We start from the raw sequence: 24,290 nt of genomic DNA on the forward strand, positions 1-24,290 counted from the left end.
GGTTCCAACTCCTAAGGATGAAGTACTAAAAGGAATCTTTTGCTCATTTGCTTTCGACTGGATGGCGTCCGGATCCCGAGCCGCAGAGCCTCATGCAATCTGGTGCTTAACGACTCGACCTCACCTCGGCCGACTTGCCCTACCGCTTATGGTTGAAGAATAACAATCCAGTCGCAGGTCGTGTAGCGCTTAGAATCCGAGTTTTTTTCGCGCGCTTCCGACTCGGGATAGACAGGGGGAATAAACACAACAAAGGATTACAAGGCCGACCAGGCTAATCGCCCTCATTGTTGCCAATCGAGTCGATAGAAACCGAAACTAAGACGAAATAAAGAGTTTTTTGGCGCACGTTTTGCGATTTGGCGTATAATGGCGCGAGGTATTGGCTGTGGCGCAGTTTCTGCAACATGGCGCAGGATGGCGCAGACACATGCGTCTGGCGCAAAATGGCGCAAATGGCGCAGCCGTTCCACGCCTGAGTACACGAAGCACATGCGGGGAGTAGACCGCTTTGATCAGCTGCGAGAGTATCACACCGTTACTCGTAAGTCAAGAAAATGGTGGATGCGAATCTTCTACTTTCTTCTGGACTGTGCTCTTGTGAATAACTTTATCCTTTACCAGCTGTCAGAGGGGGAGGCGAACCACCAGAGTTTTCTCCTAATACTTGCACGCCAGTTGGCCAACGGCTATAATGGAAGGAAAAGGTCAGCCACGACCGCTTTTCGACGCGTCTTGCAGCAAGCAAGTACCAACAAAAACCTTGGCGTGCCAGATGAGGTGCACCTGTCCAACGGGCCACATTACCCACAGGGCAAAGCAGCCTACAAGAGGTGTAGGTACTGCTCCACGGCCAAAAATGACAAAAGATCAAAGATCACATGCACAACTTGCAAAATACACCTTTGTGTGGTGCCCTGTTTTGCCAAGTGTCACCAAGAGTATGTGTGGCACTGAAGGCCCAGAGGGAAGAATATTCCCATGCCCTAATTAATGGCTTTCAATTAGTATTTTCATACCTTTTATTATTTGTGCTTGTGCAGCAATAAACATTATTTCTAGCGAGTTTCATGTTCCTATCACTGATAGAAACATTATGGGCTTTTAAGAGTTAACAAACATAATATTCTATCTAACTCACAATTTGGTTTTCGTAAACACAGGTCGACAGAAACCACACTATTAACACAAAAAGAATGAATTGTTGAAGCATTTAAGAAGAAAGAACTCATACCTGGAATATTTATTGACCTTAATAAGGTGTTTGACGACATAAATCATGATATACTACACCTTAAGCTTCACGCTTATGGTATTAGAGGAAGCGCAGCATTATTAATTCAATCTTATTTACAGCCTCGGTCTCAATCTGTTTGTATAAACTTTCTTTATCTCCACTTGACACTATTACAACAGGTGTGACCCAGGGCAGCACATTAGGCCCTCTTCTCTTCATGCTTTACATTGACATTATCAACATAATGACATCAGCAAAAATAATAGCCTATGCCGATGATATGACTTCTTTTTACTGGTACTGACCCGACTGATATAGCTTCAGAAGCAAATAGCTCTTTTAGAAATTTGCAAAGATACATCATTGCAAACTGTCTGCAAATAAACCCTTATAAAACTAGAGCGATTTTCTATAGACCCAGAAACAAATTAACTTGTAGGCCAACATATCTTCATTTAGACAACCAGAAAATAGAAGTTGTAAGTGAAATGAAATCCTTGGGTGTTCATTTTACAGAACACCTCGCATGGGACTATCATACCATTAATCACATCCGTACAAAGCCGAATGGCTGGTAAATAAATGGGCTGGTAATAATGCCGAATGCCGAACAAAGCCGAATGGCTGGTAAAAAATGGGCTGGTAAATAAACATAGATACAGCCTACCATGCAATATTAAGAAAATGTTATACAATGGCTCATTTTGTTCCTCACCTAACATATTCTAATCTCCATATGAGGTACAACTAATAAACATAACACACATATCCTCCTTCGTGCACAGAAAAAGTCAATTAGAATAATAGCAAATCTCGCATAGAATGAGAGCACTGCTAATTATTTGCAGCAGTTAAACATCCTAAATATATCTTTCCTATACAAACTAAGACTCACGTGCCTTTACAGATCTGCCCTACTCGCAAATAACACCTTCATAATTGAATTTTTTAATCTAAACAAGCATCTCACAAGCCATAATACACGACATGCAGAACCATGGTTTGTGCCGACATCTCAAACAACATATGGACATGAATCAAAAAGGCACAATCTAGCTTACTTACTAAACAAATTGATTCAATATCACGTCATACTTGAGGTTGTCACCAAGCCCCACGTGATATCCCTGTTTATGACGCTCACTGACACTCACTAACAAAATCTCACGTCCTTTGTTGACTACTGCTCCAATTTTATTGTATGTGTGTAGTTTTGTATTTGTTATTTCATTTGGTTTGTAAATGAGTGATTAGGAAACATTGTCATCACTGCTCTCTCTGCCGTTTCAATCGGGGCAGGGACCTCGTCAAGTAGCTGAATGCAGCTTTTTGTCCTTGCGCCTCCGCTCCCTGGAGAGGAAATAAAAAGTATCATATATTTTTTCAATACTCTTATGTGCATGTGTTTATTTTTAGGTTTAGAGTGGCTATGCTATGCTATGCTTGACTTTTTAACTGCAGGGTGGCATCACACAAGCACCTTATTTGCTTTGATGTGCCCGTTTTCTTAAAGAGAGCCGATGTCTGTGGTAATGAATTTATTAGTAGTTGTTGCGGCCGGAAGCGGGAACCTTGGCCAGAGCCGCCAGCCTTCTTCCGGCAAAGCAACAACAATCGTCGAGCGCAACGCCATCACGCCGACTAGGGTCGGACGTCGGTAACCTGTACTCTAACAATGTATTCACGTTTCTCGTCACCTATAAAGAACCCGAGTTACAAAACGTTGTGTTTCCTGACGCGCTAACAATGACGACGAGGATGGGATAAGGAGAGGACAACCGAACGCCAGTACATGAACGTTAAGTGGTGTTAGTCGGTGTGACGGTGGGGCCCGGGAACAAAGGAGAAGCGGTGGCCGCCATGGCGCAAGCTCAAGCCCTCTACGCCGCGCCGATCCAGTATGACCCGGCGGTGGAGAATCGGACAAACTACGTGGAGCGACTGGAGGCATACTTCGACGCCAGCAGGGTGAGGGACAACGGTAGGAAACGTTCGATCCTAATATCCGCTTTTAGCCCGGAAGTTATGCATGACTGCGAAGCTTGGTGGCGCCAAACAAACCGCGAGACGAAACCTTCGACACGATCATGAAAGCGCTTACGCAGCACCTCAGTCCGGAACCGTCCGAGATCTATGAGACGTTCAGGTTCCAGTCACTAAAGCAAAATGAGGGGGAAAGCGTCGCGGACTACCTGGCCGAATTACGGAGAATCGCAGACCACTGCGGTTTTGGGGACGCTCTAGACAACAACCTAAGGGACCGATTTGTCATCGGACGGTGCGAGAAGACGGTGCAGAGGATCCTCCTGGCAAAACCAAAGAAACTTACGCTCAAAGAGGCGCTGGACACAGCGTTGGCTGCGGAGTTAGCAATGCGGAACGCCGACCGGCTTCCTGGCTCAAGTTCGCTACGCACTACTGCAGGGGACGTGAATGCCTTGCGGTTTAAGAAGCACAAGGGACGTCAGCAGGAAACGTCTCGGACGAAGACTGCGCAGCCCTGCATTCGTTGCGGAGACAGCTCTCATGACCAGCCAAACTGTCCACACAAGAAAACGACGTGCTTCACGTGTAACAAGCAGGGAGATTTGGCGAGCCGGTGCTTTCGCACTCAGTCGACACCGGCGGTCAACCGAAAGAAGCAGCAGGCCAACCTGCTCACGGAAGAAGCACAGCTAGGACAGGCAGAGGAGGCTTTCCACTTGTTCACAGTGCACACTCCAAAAGCTACGGTTGATTCAGTCAACGAAGTGCTCCAGTGGGGAACAGTAGAAGTGACCATGCAGGTTGACACTGGCTCCCCCGTGTGCATGATTTCTAGGGACACATACTCCAAGAATGATAAGGTCTGGCCACCCCTACAGGAAACTACCAAGGAGCTCCACTGCTACCTGGGGAAACTACCAGTGCTGGGAGTCCTGGCGATGCCAGTAAGGTATGGAAACAAACAAGTGCAAGGACAACTGTACATTGTGGATTGTACGGGTCTATCCTTGTGTGGTCGAGACGTCATCTAAGCATTGAACCTCCTGGAAGAGCATCTAATTGGGAGCATGCAAACAAGTGACAACCAAGTGCAGGACACGGTCAAGAAGCTGAAAGAAGACTTCAAGGATCTCTTCTAGCCGGGGACGGGGTTGATGAAGGGACCTGTGGCCTACATCAACTTAAAGAAAGAGGTAAACCCCAAGTTCTGCAAGGCCTGGTCTCTTCCCTATGCCCTACGTGACAGGGTAGGAGAAGAACTGGCCTGAATGTGCAAAGAGGAGATATTGTCTCTGGTATTCCACAGTGAGTGGGCAACGCCAGTAGTGCCAGTGACCAAGGCCAATGGAGGTCTCAGGATCTGTGGGGACTTTAAAGTAACCCTGAACATGGCATGCGACATCGAACAATACCCACTTCCCAAAGTGGAGGACATCTTTGCACCTCTGAAGGATGGCCATTGGTTCTCGAAATTGGATCTTCGGGAAGCCTACTGCCACGTGGCCTTAGATGAAAAATCCAGACAGGCAGCAGTGCTCAACACCCACAAGGGTCTCTTCTGCTACAACCGGCTGCCATACGGCATCGCTTCAGCACCAGCGATCTTCCAAAGGAAAATGGAGGCGTTGTTGAAGGACATTCTGGGAACGCAGGTTTTCTTGGATGATGTCTTGGTGGCAGAAGGCAAAGACGAATTTGGGCAGACGCTGCGGAAGGTTCTGCAGAGATTCAGGAAAAATGGCATCCGACTGCGGGAAGAGAAATGTGTGTTTGGTGAAGGTTACCTACCTCGGACATTGGATCGACCGACGTGGGCTGCATCCATCAGAAAAGAAAGTGGACGCCATCGTGAAGGCTCCTGCACCTCGCAACCTCCAAGAAATTCGGTCCTTTTTAGGACTCATCACATACTAAAGGAGTTTCCTGCCTAGGATGTCTACACTTCTGGCTCCGCTCCACAACCTGCTGAGGAGTGAGGTGAAATGGAAATGGGGAACAGAAGAACAGGCTGCATTCGACGGGGCGAAAACAACCTTGCAGAAGTCCAACCTTCTTGTGCACTATGACCCAAGTAGGGAACTCATTTTGGAGTGTGATGAGTCACCAGAAGGCCTAGGAGCAGTGCTGTCTCACTGCGTGAATGGCATCGACAGGCCTATCGCCTTCCAGTCAGGATCCCTTACCAAGGCTGAGAAGAACTATTAGCAGCTGGAGAAGGAAGCGCTTGCGCTCATTTTTGGGGTAACGAAGTTTAGGGATTACCTTCTCTGCAGGAGCTTCACCCTAAAGACAGACGACAGACCACCAACCTTTGGTGGGATTGTTCAAAGAAAGCAAATCGATTCCAAGCATGGCTGCGGCACGCATCTAGAGGTGGGCACTAACGCTTGGAGCGTGTAAGTATGTGATCAAGTACAAGCCTGGGTCACAAAACCTGAACGCAGACACTCGGTCGTCTGCCGATGGAAACTGCCCCAGATGGAGCAGAAACCGAAGAAGCCCAAGATATGGGGGTCTTCACAGCGGACATGTTGGACGCCAGCCCAGTGTCCAGACGACAGCTAGAAGACCTGACGGGGAAGGACCCAATTATGCAAAGCCTACAAGACACGATCAGCAGAGGTTGAACAAAAAAACTTTTGGACAGTTGCCTTCAGCCATACTGGCATCATCGTAATGCACTCACGCTGGAAGGGGCCCTCATCTGCATGACTGGAAGAGTGGTGATTCCAGAATGTGCACGGAGGGCATTTCTATTGGAGCTTCATGATACTCACAAGGGAGTCAATGCAACTAAGGCACTGGCACGCACGCTGGTGTGGTGGCCAGGCATTGACCGTGAGGTGGAAGAGTTGCTTCACCGGTGCACAGTGTGCCAACGGGCGGCTCCCATGCCACCGAGTAGGGAGCCACTGGCATGGCCAGCAACTAAACAGCCGAGGTCAGGCTGTTTGTGCAAGGGACTTTGGTAATGAACCCCGCTGGCTGAGTGGAACCATCACGTAAGAACTTGGAAACCGCATGGCGCTGGTGCAAACACCTGGTGGGATGATCCGCAGACATCATGACCAGCTACGCCTGAGGCTTGAGGTCAACACAGCTGACCCTCTGCACCAACCCAGTGAGCGCAATGAGGATTTAACGTTAGAATGGGGCCAATCCTCAGTGGCTCCAGAGACTTCAAGGGCCACCGTGGAGCCAAGCAAGGAGCAGCGTCCAGTGCAACAACACCGACCGCCCGAGCGGCTGGACTTGTAGTTCCACCATTCCACCAAGTGTGGGGGAAGTGTTGCGGCCGGAAGCGGCAACACTGGCCAGAGCCGCCAGCCTTCTTCCGGCAAAGCAACAACTGTTGTCGAGCGCGACGCCATCACGCCGACTAGGGTCGGACGTCTGTAACCTGTACCCTAACAATGTATTCACGTTTCTCGTCTCTTATAAAAAACCCGAGTTACAAAGCGCTGTATTTCCTGACGCGCTAACAGTAGTAGTAATCTTATTATCAGTAATAGTAGTAGTATTATTGCTCCCAGCAAGGACAGATGCTGTTATTATTATTATTATTATTATTATTATTATTATTATTATTTTTATTATTATTATTATTAATAATTGTCGGCTTAGACGGACCCGTCATTTGACATACCGAAAGCGTTGTGTGAATAAAAAGATTATTATTATTATTATTATTATTGCGCACAGCAAAGGACGCATGCTGAATCTGCTCCCGCTGCTTCTATGGAATACTGCTGTTTCTACACTGTTCAGGGTGCCAGCTATGTGCCCACACCAAGTATACCTGCTGGACGGAAAATAAGACCACCTTTCTGCAATCTGGGGTAAGCTCCTTAATCTGCAAGAGTTGCAAAACATCAGCGGGGCTGCTAGTCCTAACAGCAGAAGCCAGGCCGGATTTGACGGAAGCGTCGTTCAGCCACCACTCCGCACCGCCCTCCCCCACTGCTTCCACTCGTTCGGAGAAACCTTCCTCTTCCCCAGGCGGTCCTCATGCAGACATGAAATCCTTACAAGCCCTCCTCCTCAACTCCCTCGAGGGGATCTCGTTCCTCACACACGAGGTCGCTGCTCTTTCATGACGAGAACGCGCAGCTCTGCCAAGGGTATAGGTATACCTCCCAGCTGCACGCAAGTGCCATACTGTCTTAGCGGACTGAGCTCGGAGCTGTGCGTAACACTCGGAACCAATGGAACCGGCCGGCAGGAAACAGCTGCCTTTTTCCTAAACTGCGGCGATGAGCCGCCACCATCCCCTTCCTTCGGTGACCCTGTCCAACCTTCAGGGCATCCATGCCATCAAGCTCCATCAAACTTCAATGGGGCTGGGTTCCGCAAGGAGGGGCCAAAGGTCCCCAGGGCAAGACGGCCGTTGTTGAGGGCAAGTGTGTCAGCCAGCTGTACACCTGTGGCACTGCCACCCTCTCCACCACGTCGCCAACACGCTGTGCACATGACGCATTTCGGCCCATCTTGCGATCCTCCGAGCCTTTAAACCCACATTAGGAAGCAGGGCCCTCTTCGCGAGCTTGCGTGCACCCGACTGAAGACACGGCATGAAAGCTACTCGTCCTTACGAGTGATGGCTGCAAATGAAGAAATAGAGAAACTTTTTGATCCCCTTCTCTGGCCAGAGGGAAGCCTTTTCAACGAGTTGACAGGTCAGCCGAATGAGAGCCACACATAGCAAGCGGTATTCGAAGCGCCTCTCTTCCATAATGCCGGAACAGATACGTAACCTAGACATTTACTATCAGAATGTCCAAGGTCTTCCCACAAAAGCTAACTTTTTTTCTAATGTAACCCTAACTGATGTGTCTATTATTGCGCTAAACGAGACCTGGCCTTGTTCTAACATTTATTTATCCAATGTCTTCCCACCTAATTTTGCAGTACTTAGACGTGATCGTGTATTCTCTACTAGGAAAAAGACGTTGGGTGGAGTGCTGAGAGAAATTGATGCGTCCTTACAACGTGTTAGGCGTCCGGATCTTGAGACATTGTTTGAGTCAGTGTGGATAGAGCTGCCATGTGCGAATGGCGAGCATATCCTCCTGGGCGCTTATTACTTGCCCTCTGACACGTCTCCAGATGGTTTTCGCCAATGTCTACTGGGCATTGAGTGTACAACCAAGGCCCTGAATAAATTCAAATTTATAGTTCTTGGAGATTTTAATGTCTGTAACATATGCTGGAAAGCAGCCTCAGTGTCCTCTAGAAGTTACTATATTATTCAGAAATCTAATTTTTTGCTGAATTTTTCATCATTTACAAATTTAAAACAATACAACTGTATCTCAAACACCCAGGGCAACATGCTTGATCTATGTTTCGCAAATCTAGACTGTACAGATATAACAGAGGGTATGTCAAGCTTGGTTTCCTTGCTCCTCTCCTCTCTCTCTCCCCCCCCCTCCCTCCCTCCCTCCCTTTCCTCCCCTCCCCCCTCCTCCTCCTCCTCCTCCTCCTCCTCCTCCTCCTCCTCCTCCTCCCTCCCTCCCTCCCTCCCTCCCTCCCTCCCTCCCTCCCTCCCTCCCCCCCCCCCCGGACGGACATCATGCCCCACTGGAGATCAGTATACCTATCTGACATGGCATGAGATGTTATTCACGGAGACATCCTGAAGTGAATAGACACAATCTTTCCGCTGGAGATTACGTTAGTTTGTACAATCATTTCTCCAATTACGACTGGTCCTCAATCACTCCGTGCTCCCGACGTTGCCCAAAAGGTTCACGATTTCGCTCGCATCGTTCAAGAACGAATGAATCAATTCATCCCGTTACAGGGGGGGGAACACCGACGGCCGCCGTAGAGGCAAAGTGTGTTTCTGATGAGCTCTGTGTTGCACACCCAAAAGTTCAGAAAAATCATATTCTGCACAAATTAGTGATTACCACCATATTCTATTAAGCAAAAGGCACATGAAGACACCAGTTTTTCGCCGGTGAGTGCAATTGTGGTGAAATTAGGAAGACTTTCCCGAGCGGGAAGGCTAAGCCTTCTGTTAGCGTTGTAGGCCTAGCTAATAATACGGCGATGAATCAGGCCCCGCCCGGTGGAACCGATGCGGGCTGCACGGCTGTCACGTATGCCTCGGAAATCAGCTTGGATATAAATAAAAATAATTTCATCTACCGAAAAGATGCAAGTGCAGCAGATAACCAGGATTACCCATCGTCGGGAACGAAAAAAACAAGGCAACTCTGGATCAACGTAGTCTTGAAGGCACAGCGTCGACGAGCTCGGCAACAGCTAAACCTAACTCAAAAGCAAGTCACGCTGCCACCTTCTCTTTCGTCGCCGAGGCAGCTGAGAAGAGCTACGACCCGCAGACCTGCTCCCACGCCCACACCCTTTCCCCTGGAAGAGTTTAAGCGAATTTTGCGACCATGCAACGGACTCAACGTAGGCCGGCTCCAAGCGTCCTCACTGCTCTAGCCCAGCTTCAGGGCACCAGCACAATGGGGCAACAAGCCAACAGGTGCCTGCAGATCAACCAGAGCCAAAACACTGCAATAGTGAGCATCCCATCTAAAGTTGCGAAACTATTACTTCACATAACCCAAACCAAGATTGGCAAAGCAGAGCACACAGTGGAGGTCTGCGGACTTGCGCCAAACGATGCAGTAAGGAGTTTTACAAGAAGTCCAAGCCCAGTTTTCGATTCAAGAAATCATGAAAAATATAGACCAAGATGAACTTTACCTGAAAGACGCAAGGAGTGCAGCAAAGCACACCCGGAAGAGAAGCACTCAGGAGAGACATACTGCGCAAACTGCCATATCAGGCAAATTGACACAGGGTGACACCTTTCTAGCCAAGAAGAATGCAAATGCGTGTCTCCAGAAGAGACCAAAGGATCCGACGATGCAAGGAAGGTTGCAACACAACCGCACAACAACGAAGCGTGAGGAGGCCGAAACAAATAAAACAGATTCTCACCGCGTTAAAGATTTCCCTCCGCTAAGCAATTATCACACGGGGCACACCAGGTAAGCAGACGTACAAACAAGCCCTTAGAGCAAAAGGCGAAACAGCACGACCCCGAAATGGGAAAGCAGCATCCATGTCAAGCATCCAAGACGCTGCCAGTCAAGCCCAATGTGGCTTAGGCAGGTCTGACTTCAACCTCGCTTTGTTCATATGCAATAAATTATTATTATGTCCTCGTTTATGGCTTCATGGACAAAGACATTCAGCTGGCTCCAGGCCAAGCCCACCATAGCATTCTATCCAAAGCAACAAGCCCAAACGTCAGCTCGCAAAAAGTATAAGAGTCGATGAGACACGATTCATGGGGCAGCAATGTTGACCAGGCGGAAGCAGAAACCAGGACCTTTAGACAATGCCGCAGCTTCATCTTCTCTTGAAACGCAATATCAAACAAAGAAATGGCTGCATGCATCACTCACCTTGCAGACATCTACGTAGCCGCTTCCGTTGCAGTCTTACCTCATTCCTGATCTAGACTGCAGAGACAGCAGATGCCGTTCAGCGAACACGCTGCCGCTCGAATCAAGCCAAGTTCTGCGGGATGCACCAGACAAAATATGCTCGTGAGCTTGTATCATTAACACAATCACATTTCATATGCCAGAATATCCTACCTTAAGATGACAAGTGCTGCTAAAATGTAAATGAAGACACAGCCTACTGTACGTAAATTTTCTGGATGTTGCACCATTTTGGCATACCTTACAATAATAATAATAATGCTTTATTTGAATCATGCCCCAGAACGACCACTAGGTCATGTGTGGTGGCACATAAAATGGTAGTACATGACTTAACACAATGTACCCCATTTGTAAAAAAGAAAAGACTAACATGCAATCAGGAATTGAAAAGATAAAAAATTAGCTCCCTTCTAAACACTGATATATCTGAAAAGATATTAACATGAGAGGACAGTTCATTACCACAAATCTGCATCCTTACCATCGGTGACAATTTCGATTGAATGGAGGGGTAAAATATACTAAATTCTCTAACAACACTGTTACAAAAGCAAGAAAGAAAAACATCACTTATTTAAGCCACCAGCAGACATCCAGAAAAAACCACCTTGGGACCTCGCTATACTGCTCACACGCCAGTCTTTCTCGGCAAATTACCATGTGCAGTCTCCACATTAACAGTGCGCACGTTCCGACAGTGTACAAACAAAAAATAGGCAACGACAATAGCGAGAGGAAAATGGGAGCTCGTTCGTGGTGCCGTGCCTCGCATCTCCCCTGTAGACCAAACTGACCATTTTAAACCGAAGCAGCGCCAACGGGCATGGCCTAAGAAGTATGAACGTAAGCACAGTATCTCTAACCCTGCCATGTCCACGATGTGTGAGCATCGACAGCTGCTGGAGGAAGCACGACAGGTTGAACCTTGCTTTCCCTCGGAGGGGTGGAAGGGAGATTTGTTTTTGAAGGCCTCGAAACTAAGCGCTCATCTAGCATGCTGCAAGGGCTTGATCGTGGACGGCGAGTATAGTTTAGATGACCGTCAAAGTTCTCTAAGGGGCCTGAGTACCCTTTAACAATTCCTGAGGGGTGTAAGAGACCCATCATAGCTTTTTGAGAGACCTGTGAGGTCTGTCCCAATCCTTTTCGTGAAACTACAGCCCCTATCAAAAATTATTTTAACGGGTCTCTAGGTCAGATCATGCGACCATTCAGGATACATTCCGTCGGGGAAGCCACTCGGCCATTTTGCAACGGGTTGCGCGACAAGTTTTAGAAATATAGGAGACATTCCCCAGTCCCTTCCCGTAGTGGCGCGGCCCCAGCGAAGAGAAAACGGGCACGCACGAAACAACCCGTTGTGGAAAGGACGTTGCTCCTCTCCACTTCAGCTCTTAGTTTTCACCATTTCCCCCTTCACACGTTTTGCTGTTTGATTGTAGATAACCTGTTTTAGTCAGTCGAAATACAGTCTTTGTCAGAATCTGGTCACCCTGTTTTTTCTCAGTTTTTGGAGACCAAGTGTCGCGTTTTCCGGGTTCAGGGTCTAGTTGGAGGAGTCCCGGCACACTTATGACACAGAGCTCTGCTTTTGCTGATTGTTTAAGGGCTTGCTTCGGTATCAAGGAGGCAGCCGGGCATGCTGCCTATATTTCGTGTGCAGGCTTTTTTGCCCCTACGTGCCGAACCTTGGTTTTCCCACGACAGGCTGTTTGTTACTTCCAGGATTGCATACGTCTGCTCCTTAAAAACCGACGACCAGTTTGCGCTTTCCACTATTCCCTCGCTTCCTCCTCTCCCATGGTGAGGAGGAAATTCTGCCTTGCAGAATCTCGAGTCTGGTCGTCGGCCTTTAACCCCGAAACGCAGGGCCAAACGTAAAGATTCACAGAGGAAACCAGGTCCGGGAGACAGATGAGTCGATGGCCGTTAGGTCTCTCGCTAAGCCGGAGACAAGGTGCCTCTGGTTCTTGTAATCGTACCTCTCCCATGATGCTCACAGACCAGGCATGATACTCTGGAATGACTGGCATACTTTTCTTCTTGCTCGATCATCTCCGCTTACGTTTCTCAGCCCCAAAAACGTGCTTCGGTTGACATGCGCCGACAGTTCGGTTTTGCAGCGAAGAGCAGTTGGTTGGCGTCCTGCATTAGGCTATTTCCTACTTACACCAAAATTCATAGCATGCTAACCCAGGAGCCAAATAATTGTGGCCCGAGAGAGTCTGGCCCGAGCCAATGAGATTATTCTGTCTCCGTTAAAGCCCCAAGATCTGTACCATTCTTCCCACTAATGAATGTACTCTTATTCGACGTATCTTTTATTTTAAATGTAGAACCTGGGTATAACTGTAATATTTGTAACGCTGTCACTGGACCCATCAAGTGTTCATCTCGTAGTACGTAATCTGCCCACCCAAGTCTCCGATTACAAGCTACCAGCACTGGTTCAGGGATGAAAATGTTTGATAGCTCAAATTTCTTTGTGTAGCAGGAAAAAATGGTGCTTCTAGATAACTTTAAACGACCAAACTCAGTGGCCAATGGTCAGAGCAGCACAACTGACATTGCTAGGTCAGATATACTTACGAAACAAAAGATCTGGTGGCTGTTCCTTGTAGCCTCTACCCAAGATTGAGGTAAACAACAATGGGCGATGCAGGTTTGCAAGACATTATTTACATGGTTGAGCAAGCCAATTAAATTACCGACATAACATTTTTTCCTGCCAGTTTGACTTTCAATCAGCAGGTCCTCTCGAAAGTCATAAAACCATACCAGTAGCCCCATTTTAGTACAAGTGCACTTTCAGACAACTCCTGGAAATGTTATGCGAGAACATTCATGGCAAATACGGTTCCATTTTTGTCTGCAGGTGACAGATGCTACCTCTGGAGCCCTGGCTACTCACCCCTATTTCTGGCAACCCCAGCAAGAGGCAGCGCTCAACAACAGCGTGTTGAGCGGTGCGTCTTGTCGAGTCTGGCCTCGGCCAACACCGCTCAACACGCTGTTGTTGAGCAATGCATTGGTAAACTGAAAAACCAGTTCCGGTGCCTGCAGAAGTACCACGCTCTGCACTACGACCCAGAAAGAGCACGTAATTTAGCAACAGGATGTGCTATTCTGCACAATGTTTGCTTACACAGCTCCGTTCCGGAGTCTGCCCCAGACCCCTTTGTGTAGGAAGAGTCTGACTGCGGGTACAATGATGACAGTAGCGACACCAACAGCGACACTGGCACTAGGAGCCTCAAAGAAAGAACACTAGCAATGCAGCGTCGGAAAGTCAGGAAGGTGGACGCCCTCTCTCATCGAGCTTGTCATGCTCTGCGGTGTTGGCATGCTTGCCGTAATCATTCAGCTCACTGGAGTCGCGCTGTGCAAGCTTAATCATATCTCATCAAAGACTGGGAAGCACAGAAGGTGTACAGTTCTACATCCATGTAATGTGGGTGGCTGCACAAATTTTAGCTCTGATGTGGGAAAGTCAAATTTGGGGGTTTTACGTGCCCAACCTATGACGGGCATCTGGCACCTATGACGGGCATCTGGCACGCCCCAGCGGAGGACTGAGGATTAATTTGGACCACCTGCGGAGCTCGGTTACACAGTGCCTTCTCTGCAATAAGCCTCCGTCATATTGCGGGCACCTCGGTCGGGATTCGAACCCGCCACCTGAGGACCTGTAGGCCGGTGCTCTCGCCTCAGAGCCACCGAGGCGGCTTCTGATGTGGGAAATCACTTATTGGGTTGGGGTGAAGGCATGTTTTTGCATCCACATACATCATGTGCACGCAGAACTTCACACATTCTATGCTCACCAGTTCGTTGCAATGACATGCTCTTAAATCGTAATGCAGATATTTTTTTCTTCCTTTTTTAGTTTTTTTGTTTCTCTTTATAAGCCTAAGCAGTCAATGTAGTCCACTTGTTTGCTCTCGTAAATGTCTCTGTCAGGGTTTCTTTTGGTACACATTTTCATAAAATTTGGCTGATAAAACACTGTGTTCAAAGAGGTTTTGACAGAGCTTTGGTGGGCCGATACAAATTTTTTTTTTTTTTGAGTGGGTGCATTTTTTTAGTTGCACTACCTGCACCGGTGTGAAAAAGTGCAATGTGGTGTACTTCTGGCATGTGTAAGAAAGTGCAAGGTGGTGTACTTCTGGCATGTGTATCGAGATAGAACCGTAAATACATTGCCCTACAATTTTCTTCACCAGTGCAGGTGTGGCTAAAAAGATGCACCTAGAGTCGGTGACAGGTCAAGAACGAAGTGGAAGCTCCTCCCACCCTTTTCCACTTCAGCCGAGCAAACGTTAAAGGGCAACTCCGGTCCATACTTTCGGTTTTGGGATTATGACTGTTTTTAGTCCAGTCAGCGTCCCTGAACTGCAAGGTGCAATTTTTTTCTCGTTATTGTGCGTAGTTCTACAGATATGGACCCCTCAAAGTTTTGTTTGGGGCGCGGCCAACAAACCCGAAACTAGCCGCTCGAGGCTCCGGCAACGCTCGAAATCAACCGCTATGTGAACGTGACGTCAGGATCGTTCTCGTTCAACGAGCACGCACGCCGAGCGGCACCTACCTCTGTTGCGCTAGCCGTCTAAAGATAGGAGGTAAGCTGATTTTGTTTTAATTCTGTATACGTGGTAGTTATCCAGCATATGTAGCAAGGGCTAGTGCATATACCCAAAAGCTAGCGACTGGAAAACCCGTGAACTCGTACGATTCCGTACTCGGCGGCCGCCGCCATGCGTGCGCTATGCCGTACTCGTCGCTTGTATACCCAAAAGCTAGCGACTGGACAACAAGTGAACTCGTTCGGTGCCGTACTCTGCGGCTGTCGCCGTGTGTGTGGTCTTCCGTACTCGTCGCTAGACCTAAATTGTCATCGGGGCTCTGTGGATGGAGCGGCGTTGCTCTACGCTGTGCTGCCAGTGACGTACAGTACTGGGGGCCCTCTCACTTTCGCGCTGCGGGTCAGTCCCAGACACGAAGCTTTGAGGCTCTACGGCGCGAGCTGCGGCGTCCGAACACACGAGTGCTGGGCAGTACACCTCTGTTTTTTCGTTCTTTTTTCCTCGGGCGCATAAAAGCCGAAGTCCAAAGTCCACTCATCGAACAGCGTTCACCCACGCTTTCTTCAATTTCCGGTCCGTTCGAAACTTGTGAAGAAGCACCTCCGGGTTGCACAGCGGGTTGTTTGAGCAGCCCACAGCGCTACAAGTTGCGCTCGGCATCTTTCGAGGAACAGCTGGGCAGTCTTGGGCGCACCGAGTTGCTCGCTAAAACGAGTCTTGAAGTCCTCACAAGCAAATAAACAAAAATCTATACCGAAGCTACACGGGCTACAGATAAAAGCAACGGCTAAACACGCCAATCGCAAGCCGAAGTAGCTGTGGTAGTGGCTCAAAGAAGCGCACTACGCGCAACTCCTGGACCAGAGGAAAAAAAGAGAAGGATACTGACGTCACGGCCCAATGTTGCTTTGGCGATCGACAAACCGCTTGCCGCCCGCTAAGGAGCAGCGGCTTGCGGCGGGTCGCATTTTTATTATCGGCATTAGTTGAGAATGCGGCGTCCCACAGACGTAATATTTTGGCTGGGGTCGTAATTTGCAGAGCAGTCGCTTTCTTGTATGGGATCGCCATTGTCGCGGCTTGGTTTGATGGCAGAGTTATTGCTTTTTGGTGACACCATGTTCCAAAACTTCCTTGGGTTACCATTCAAAATAAACAGCGAGTCATAAAAACAAAACTTAGCCAATTTCAACTTTTTATTGTAGTTTTTAAGGGCAAAGTTATAAGCACCCAAAGCTTGAGGTGTTAACACGTTTAGCCTTTGCAAATAGCCTTTTCTTTTTATGCAAAAAGAGCAGCATTTTGGTGAACCATGGGTTATTTGAATCAGTGCATACTCAGGCTGTCGGAACAAACATATTTATAAGACTGTTCATTTTAGCTTTAAATAATGCCGGTTTCCTCTACTGATGGAAGAGGACAATTTAAATGTAATGGTCAAAAAAGATTGTCAACCCATGATCTATTCATCTATAATCAGCCTCATTATAATCGCGAATGATCTTGGAAATAGAATGTTTGACGAGAACGGAGTGGCAAGTCGACATGTTGTAACCTATAATCACGGAGCCCGTCGCAGTATTGAATGGACTTGACAAGGTCCGGTGACGTAGTTAGTGCAGGGGTGGAACTCACGAAATGTCCTTGGGAACAGCCACGGGAGCAACTGAAACAGCTGTTTAGGAGCAGGTTGGGAGCAGCTAAAACTATGTTCTGGAGCAGGCTAGGAGCAGCTCAGATCAGTTTTCATTGCACTTCAGCTTGTGTCTTAGACACGCACGGGAGCAATTTCAATAGCGCTTAGCAGCACAGATGAACATGAGTGGTTAGGGACCTAGGTAGATGGGATAGCAGTGTAAAAGGTGTGAAAACTTGAAACTTTGTGAGCCTCTATACTTTCCAGACTCGTACGTAACGTGTTACAAGATTACTTGTAATTGATTATTTTTACTGCAATTTTGTGACGCTTCGATTACTTCCTTTAAGGGGTAATGATCTTTTTAGTTGAACTAATTTTTTGCTGTAATCGATTACAAAATTACCCCCCATTACAATCTTCCTCATTTCTTTTTTTTTTTTTTTTTGGGGGGGGGGGGGGGGGGGAGGGAGTTGGAGTTATTCAGCTCCGGGCAACGGGCTTTTTTTTTTCGAAATTATTAAGCACGAGGCTGTGAGGATTAGTAGGCCACTTTACTATGCTTCTTTTTCGTGGGTACATTTTTATTTCTACACCGGAGACTACTTATGGGTATGAAAAATGACTTTATCTAGCCTCTTGTGAGGGATTAGGTGTGTGCCATCACTCACTCAGCTTTAAGCGCGAAACACACGTACAACCAAACCGTCCGATCCGACGTGCGGACTGCCGGAATGACCTTGGGGGGCGAGGGGGTTCCGCAGCATCGGAGAGCGTTGAAAATCCTTGCCTCCGACCGTCGTATTGCGCGGTCAGACGTCGGATCGGACGGTTTGGTTGTACGTGTGTTTCGCGCTTTAAGCAAAAACAGTCGAGGCTTTCTTTTTTTTTTTCTTTAACAACTGAGCGCGAGATTCCACGGATTATGCTATCATAAAAAAAGTTTGAATGAAAAGTAACGTGGGAAGTAATTGCTTACTTTAGAGTAATTTTTCGATTACTTCTTTGAGGCTGTAATTGTAATTGTAGTCGGGTACTTTATACAGCAAAGTGATTGTAACTGTCATCGGTTACTTTTTCAGTGACGGGTACAAGTCTGATTATTTTCTTAGTGGCTTTCAGCTGCTCAAAATGCAAACCAGCTCTGCTTATCACACAACCCACACCTGCTCGACATAGTACTTATATGTGCGAACCACGTGACGTGCGTAAGCAACGGACGCGGAGTTGCGCGGAGGAACAGGGCACCAAATTTCGAGTTTATCCTATTGTGCAACTGAATATCGAAGCAGCAGACTACGATTAACGAAGTTATCGTATTCGAAGTGACAAGCAGGTGCAAGGTTAAAGTACACCAAACAGATCTACCGATCGCGTGAAAGCTGCTGGCCGGCAAGGTTTCGGATCGGATCACGTTTCAGTTCTATCAAATCACGATTTATCTTGCGGGAACGCGGTTCCAACTTCTAACGATAAAGTACAAAAAGTTTGAGGACACATGCGAAGTAAAAAAACATTTTTTTTGTAAACAGACCAGATGGAAAAAGAATGCTATAAAATAAAATTAGAACGAAGAAAAAAAATTTTAGAGCTATATTGACGGCACAAAATGATTTTGTAGTTGCGCCCGTGGGAGCCGCCGCAAGTCATGTGATAGACCTGTGCGCCGTCTCAAAGTCGACTCACAGTCACGCCGCCGCTGCACGCTGAGCGTGGTGCGCCGCCGTCAACTCATTTCTCCACACCGCCACCGCCGCGCAAGTTTGTCTACCCCGCAGCGCTGCCGCCGTCATCTGACCGGCACACAGGTCTATCACGTCTGCTTCCGCTTTTTCAGGAGCTTTCTTTGGGTTCGAAAAGTTACCGATTAATCTTTGTGTTTTGTTGCACTTGAAATAAAGATGAATAACTAACTTTTAGAGACCATAGGAAGCTTCCGATAGAGCGGAAGCACCACGTGACAAATAGCGACCAGTCACGTGACAACTAGCAGCCACTTTTCCGCAGCGCCCGCCGGCGCCAACTACAAATTCGTATAGCGCCGTGAATATAGCTCTTAAAATTTTTATTTTCCTTGTGAATTCGTTTTATGACTTCCTTTTCCCAACCAGGCTGTTTAAAAAAACTTTATTAGTCCTTTGCATGTGTCCTTTAAGAAGTGCTCGAGCTTCCTTAGGCTTCCTTGCTGGAAATCCTTTGTATTCCTGTTACTAACAAGTGCACCAAGTGAGACACTTCGGCCATTATTGAACACTTTGAATAAACAAATATGAATAGTTGGAAGATGTTACAAAGCAGTCTACATTGATAAAAATTCCTTCTTTCTGCATCTCAAGTTCGCTTGTGGCGTAATCTAAGATTACTACGACATACCAGTTAAGGAAAGTTGGTCTTCAAATGCGGACACCACACGCGAGCCACAGCGAGCTACAATGGGGAGCAGTGCCACGCTTGAGAAGCCCATCGAGGCACAGATGTTGTTTGGTCTAGCCACAGTTTACAAAATGGCCGCTGCAGCAAGAACAGCGGGACTGCGACTGCTCGCTTTTAACAATTCTGCAAATCGGACACCTATGGCAGTTTTTCAACTGAGATGTTCAAGTAACGGTGGTGTAACCCGTGCCAAAAATGAAATGGAGCATAGAGACCCACTTTATTCGGCTGGCGGATGGAGATTCTGCACACCGACGAGCTGAAGCACTAGCGAAGTCAGTGCGGACGACTGGTGCGCACTTGCTGCTGCTTGTCCCTCTACAGCCTGCAGGAAAAGGGGAGCGCATTATGCACAAAATGCAAACTGTTACGCAACACATTAGTAAAGTTAAAAGCACGCCAGAGGTTTTGAGACGCGTTGCAAGCAATACAATAGGAAACTTTTGCCAAACAACTTTTCACCTTGGTAAGCTCTGTGCAGTCATGTTGCAGAGCAGTTTTCACCATTCACCTTATTAGATTACTCGTAGACAACGAGTTACTGGCATTTTAGGTGCTCCTAAAGCACAGAAGAAAAGAGAATGGCTGTGTTAACGAAAGAAGTCGAGAAGTCTGATCAAAGGCGTATGTGGGGCGAGTAAATCCACCCTTACTCTGTTCTCTTTCCCCTTTGGAGCTGCCTTGGTGGCGTCCTTGCCTGCGCTTGCGAATGATGCATTTTAGTTACACTGACGGCAGAGTTGCCGCGTGACAAGTCCTTCAGTAACGAGGCCAGTTTCCTATAATTACACGAACACACGCTGGTGGCGGAATATTATTTATTTGTTTCTTTAGTTACTTAGAATTACCCTCAAGGCCCCGAAGGGCATTACAGAGGGGAGTGCATGGTTAGTACAGTTCTGATTTTAGCGTTATCGGTGATGGTGACAATATCATCTGGAAGGCCATTCCAGTCTACAATAGCTTCTGGTAGAAGGGAATTGTTGAAATGGTCTTGGGAAGGGTAATCTTGCACGAATGATCGAGTCTTGCAGAGATATAGCTGGGCTGGCTGAGGAGAGACTGTCGTAATGGTTCCGAATAGTACATTTTATGGAAAGGCAAAGACGGGAAATTCTGCGACGAACGGAAAGATCAGGAAGAGCTAATTGACATTTCATTGCAGTGACACAAGAAAAGCGAGACTAATTAGAAAAAATAAATCGAGCAGCACGATTCTGGACAGATTCGATTTGCGTTAGTTAAAAAAAGACTGATGTGGGTGCCAGATAGCTGAAGCATACTCTAGTTTAGGGCGAACAAGCATGGCGTAAAGGAGACGTTTAAGGATAGAAAAGGCAGAGTTGAAATTGCGACAAACAAAACCGAGTGAGCGGTTTGAGGATGATATTGTCTCGTCGACATGAACATTCCTGGATATATTAGTGGTTAAACGAACGCCTAGATATTTTTACTGTGTAGCAGTCAGAATGGTAGTGCCATTGAATGTTAACGAGTTTAAGGGCTGGAAGCAAGAATGTGTAAAGCAAAGGTGTGTGCATTTGCTAATGTTGAGACACATCTGCCATGTGTGACACACTGCTTCAAGAGCTTTTTTATATAGCTTGCGATTCAAATAAAATGAAATTTACATGGCTTATTTGGCATTACAATCGGACTACAAATATGTACTTTGTTTTGAGGTAACCTAATTAGATTTATTAATATTGAAAATTTAATTTGCAATGATTATGGAAAGGATTAACGCAAATTAAAATACTGAGCTCAGAAAATAAACATAGATCAGTGAACTGAGAGGTATGTGCAATCCAATAAGGTATAAATGAAAGCTCTAGGATGATTTATAAATTACTTATGACACTTTTGAACCTTCCAGTTTCAAAATAATTTTTTGCCGGATGCCTAAAAGGCACCCACAAAAAGCCTGACAGCCTATTTAATATATTTGTAGCCCTCATTCAATATGTCGAAAATCCTTCAGGACAAGATGATAAGTGCTTGCCAAACTTCAAAAAACACATTTTTAAAAATGTGTTTTCTTAGTAAAATTTTGCTTCAAAGAGCAGTGTCTCCCCTTAAATGCCGTTCTGGAGTGCAACATGGTCATATGGGTTTTTTATTAGTCTATAAACAGCACAGGTCATCAGTGAAAAGATGAACAGAGGATGAGATGTGAAGAGGGAGATCATTAATGTAGATTAAAAAGAGCAAAGGCCCAAGCACAATTTCCTGTGGAACACCGGAAGAAACGGGAGAGAAAGAGGAGGATGTGCTGTTAGTGAAAACGAATTGAGAGCGATGAATAAGGAATGATTCAATCCACTTAGGAACATGAGGATCTAGTTTTAGGAAAGAAAGTTTAAGAAGAATGCGATTGTCCGGGACTTTAGCAAAAACTTTGGCGAAATTAAGCAAAACAGCGTCAGTAGGAAAGCCGGTGTCAAGATTTTTAAACAAATCGTTAGTTATAATAAGTAGTTGGGTCCCAATAGAAAGGCGTTTCCAGAGGCCATGCTGCACATTGGTGAAGAAATTGCAGGAATCCAGGAAGTTAATCAGGTGCCTGTAAATGACATGCTCGAGGATCTTGTAGAGGCAGGTGAGTGATATTGGCCTACTTACTAATTTTCCGGTGAGAGGGCAACACCCCTGTGTCCACGGACTGCTCAAATATCTTTGAAGTAAAGACCGGATGAAAATTTAGTGTTAGTGAGAGCCTTCGTAATGATTTCCTCTATGCCACATGATGGAGATATTTTGAGGTTTTCTATACCGCTGAAAACACCCTGAATGTTTATAACAATTGAATCCATTGGAAAATCATTCTCTATAACAGGAGAAATTCCAGTAATGGGTGTAGAAATAGTGAAAGCATCAGAAAACGCACTATTTAAATATTCACACATTCACTATTCAATATGTTATTACAAGAGCTATTCACTAGATTAATTTCACAGTACAAATCTCCAAAATTTGCGAGGGTTGTTTATTAACATATTAGGTAGAGTTTGCAGAAAGAATGTCTGCTTAGAGTTATCAGAAAGAATGTGTGCTAACACCCCTTTAACATAGTTTTTTATTCGGAAGAGCAAGTGGCAAGCTTAGGCCAAGTATTTCCTTTTTTAGCGCTCCTGAAACATCTTTTCTTTTTATGAGATAAACGATGAAGTGGATTATTAAACCAAGGTTTAGACGTAGTAGTTCGGATTGTCGAGCACAGTATGGTAATTTTCAATAAGTTGAAAAAATTTTGTCTCAAGGCTTGCCAATTTTCATTAGCATTATTGCACTGGAAGGTTTCATTGAAATAAACAAAATAAAGCCTTCGCTGTTGGACACTTCAAATACACATACAAATCATATCTGGTTTCAGTTTGAGTCTAAGAACACTGCCTTCTAACTTAACTGGCTAAAGTAGGGTTGACCAAAATCAGCCTAACAACAATAATTGGGACTGCACTACACTACAGTTCTCTTAACACCTACGCTTGCAAGTCGACGGAGTGCATCGACTGCCTCTCTCTGCACGAGCAGCATTTCCTGCTGAACTGCCAGCTGCTGCTGCTGGGTGGCCAGCAGACCCTGCTGTGTGGCCAGCAGTTCTCGCTGGACAGCCAGCTGGTCCTGCCGAATGGACAGCAGATCCCGTGCCGTATCAACTCCAGACCGTTCGTACCATTCGGTGGTAGGGGGCATGCCACTTGCGCAGGACGTTCCTCCTCTCCTCCCTTTGCCATGTCGCCTTCAGCCACAGACCCCTGCATAATATAATTCAACTATGTAACACGCCACAACGCTATACAGCCCTTCTAGTTATACCTGTGTCTAATAGTGTGCACCCTAAACTCAATATTATTTTTTTTTTCGAATGTCACGGATTTATTGTCTCCGAGTGGGTCTAGAAATGTGCTGCAGCCCCGATATCCAAGCTTTCGTGGAAAACACCACGAGGCAATACATTCGCACCACATTGTTTTGTACATTAGTGTTCAATAAGGTAAAAAGCAACATGGTGTCTGCTCATGATCCAAGAGATTCACGGTACCTATCGAAGCTGCTGCTGCAGCCGTGAAGTCCCACAGCGGCGCGTCCACTGTCGGGGGCGCACGCCCGCCCCCTCGAGAGAAATCCGTCCCCACAAAAAATAATAATTTTTCTTGCTCCGCGTTTAGGGACGGCCCATCACTCGCGCCTCCACCGGCATACCTGCCAACCTGTGGACATTAAAATTCGTAAAACTTACGCAATTGCGGGGGGGGGGGGGGGGGGCTGTTTCGCAAGGTGGCAAGGCTTAATGTCAGCCTTGTCACCGTGCAAAACGCTTACGTTACACGTGCACGTGCTACAGAATCCAAACTTCTCTCCTTTTTGGACGGCACAAAGCACTGGAATTCCGACGTGTAGGACTTCAAGAACACCTGAAAGTACCTCTTTTTAGGTTTGGAATTTGCCATTGCACCGCGAAGCCACCGCAACCAGGGGAATGCTATGATTACACGTGTAACAAACACAGACGCTGCACTTCTCGCCTCGAAACTGGCCGAAACAGAGGCCCAACCACGTCTGAACACGCCAAACCAACATGCGCCGCCAAACACACAAACAAAGGCTTTGGGCTTTGGATTGATTTTGGATATGTGGCCCCCGGATAGACGGATAGTAAAAACCACAACGCTGCCGTGGACGGCACCTGTCGCCCTCTTGTGGCAGTGTGAGGTACCGCCAGCAACGGTTTTACGAAAAAAATGTTAAAAAAATAGAAATGAAAAAAGTATCTTTTTTTCGTAAAATTTGAAGCAAGATTCGTAAAATCGTAGAATTAGTCCCAATTCATACATTTTACAAAAAATTCGGAAGAGTTGGCAGGTTTGCACCGGTCTTCTGTTAGGGACACGAGACTCTCAGGTCGCAAGCCCACGTCTGGCATGCACGTGAGTTCC

At 46.7% G+C, this 24,290-nt stretch overlaps 1 long non-coding RNA gene across 2 annotated transcripts; it reads right to left on the minus strand.

Annotated features, from left to right (window-relative positions):
* Positions 1 to 19,615: 19,615 nt before the first annotated feature.
* LOC120836171 lies at positions 19,616 to 23,926 on the minus strand. 2 transcript variants are annotated; one of them, XR_005717530.3, is made up of 3 exons: positions 23,779 to 23,926; positions 22,837 to 23,108; positions 19,616 to 19,675 (listed from the first exon to the last, which is right to left on the minus strand). It is a non-coding gene; the product is annotated as an uncharacterized LOC120836171 (long non-coding RNA). The 2 variants fall into 2 exon arrangements; XR_006076923.1 differs by lacking the exon at positions 19,616 to 19,675 and adding an exon at positions 21,987 to 22,024.
* Between the last annotated feature and the right edge of the window lie 364 nt (positions 23,927 to 24,290).

This window comes from Ixodes scapularis, unplaced genomic scaffold (assembly GCF_016920785.2).
Source record: "Ixodes scapularis isolate PalLabHiFi unplaced genomic scaffold, ASM1692078v2 ptg000005l_1___fragment_1__unscaffolded, whole genome shotgun sequence".
Taxonomy (NCBI): domain Eukaryota; kingdom Metazoa; phylum Arthropoda; class Arachnida; order Ixodida; family Ixodidae; genus Ixodes; species Ixodes scapularis.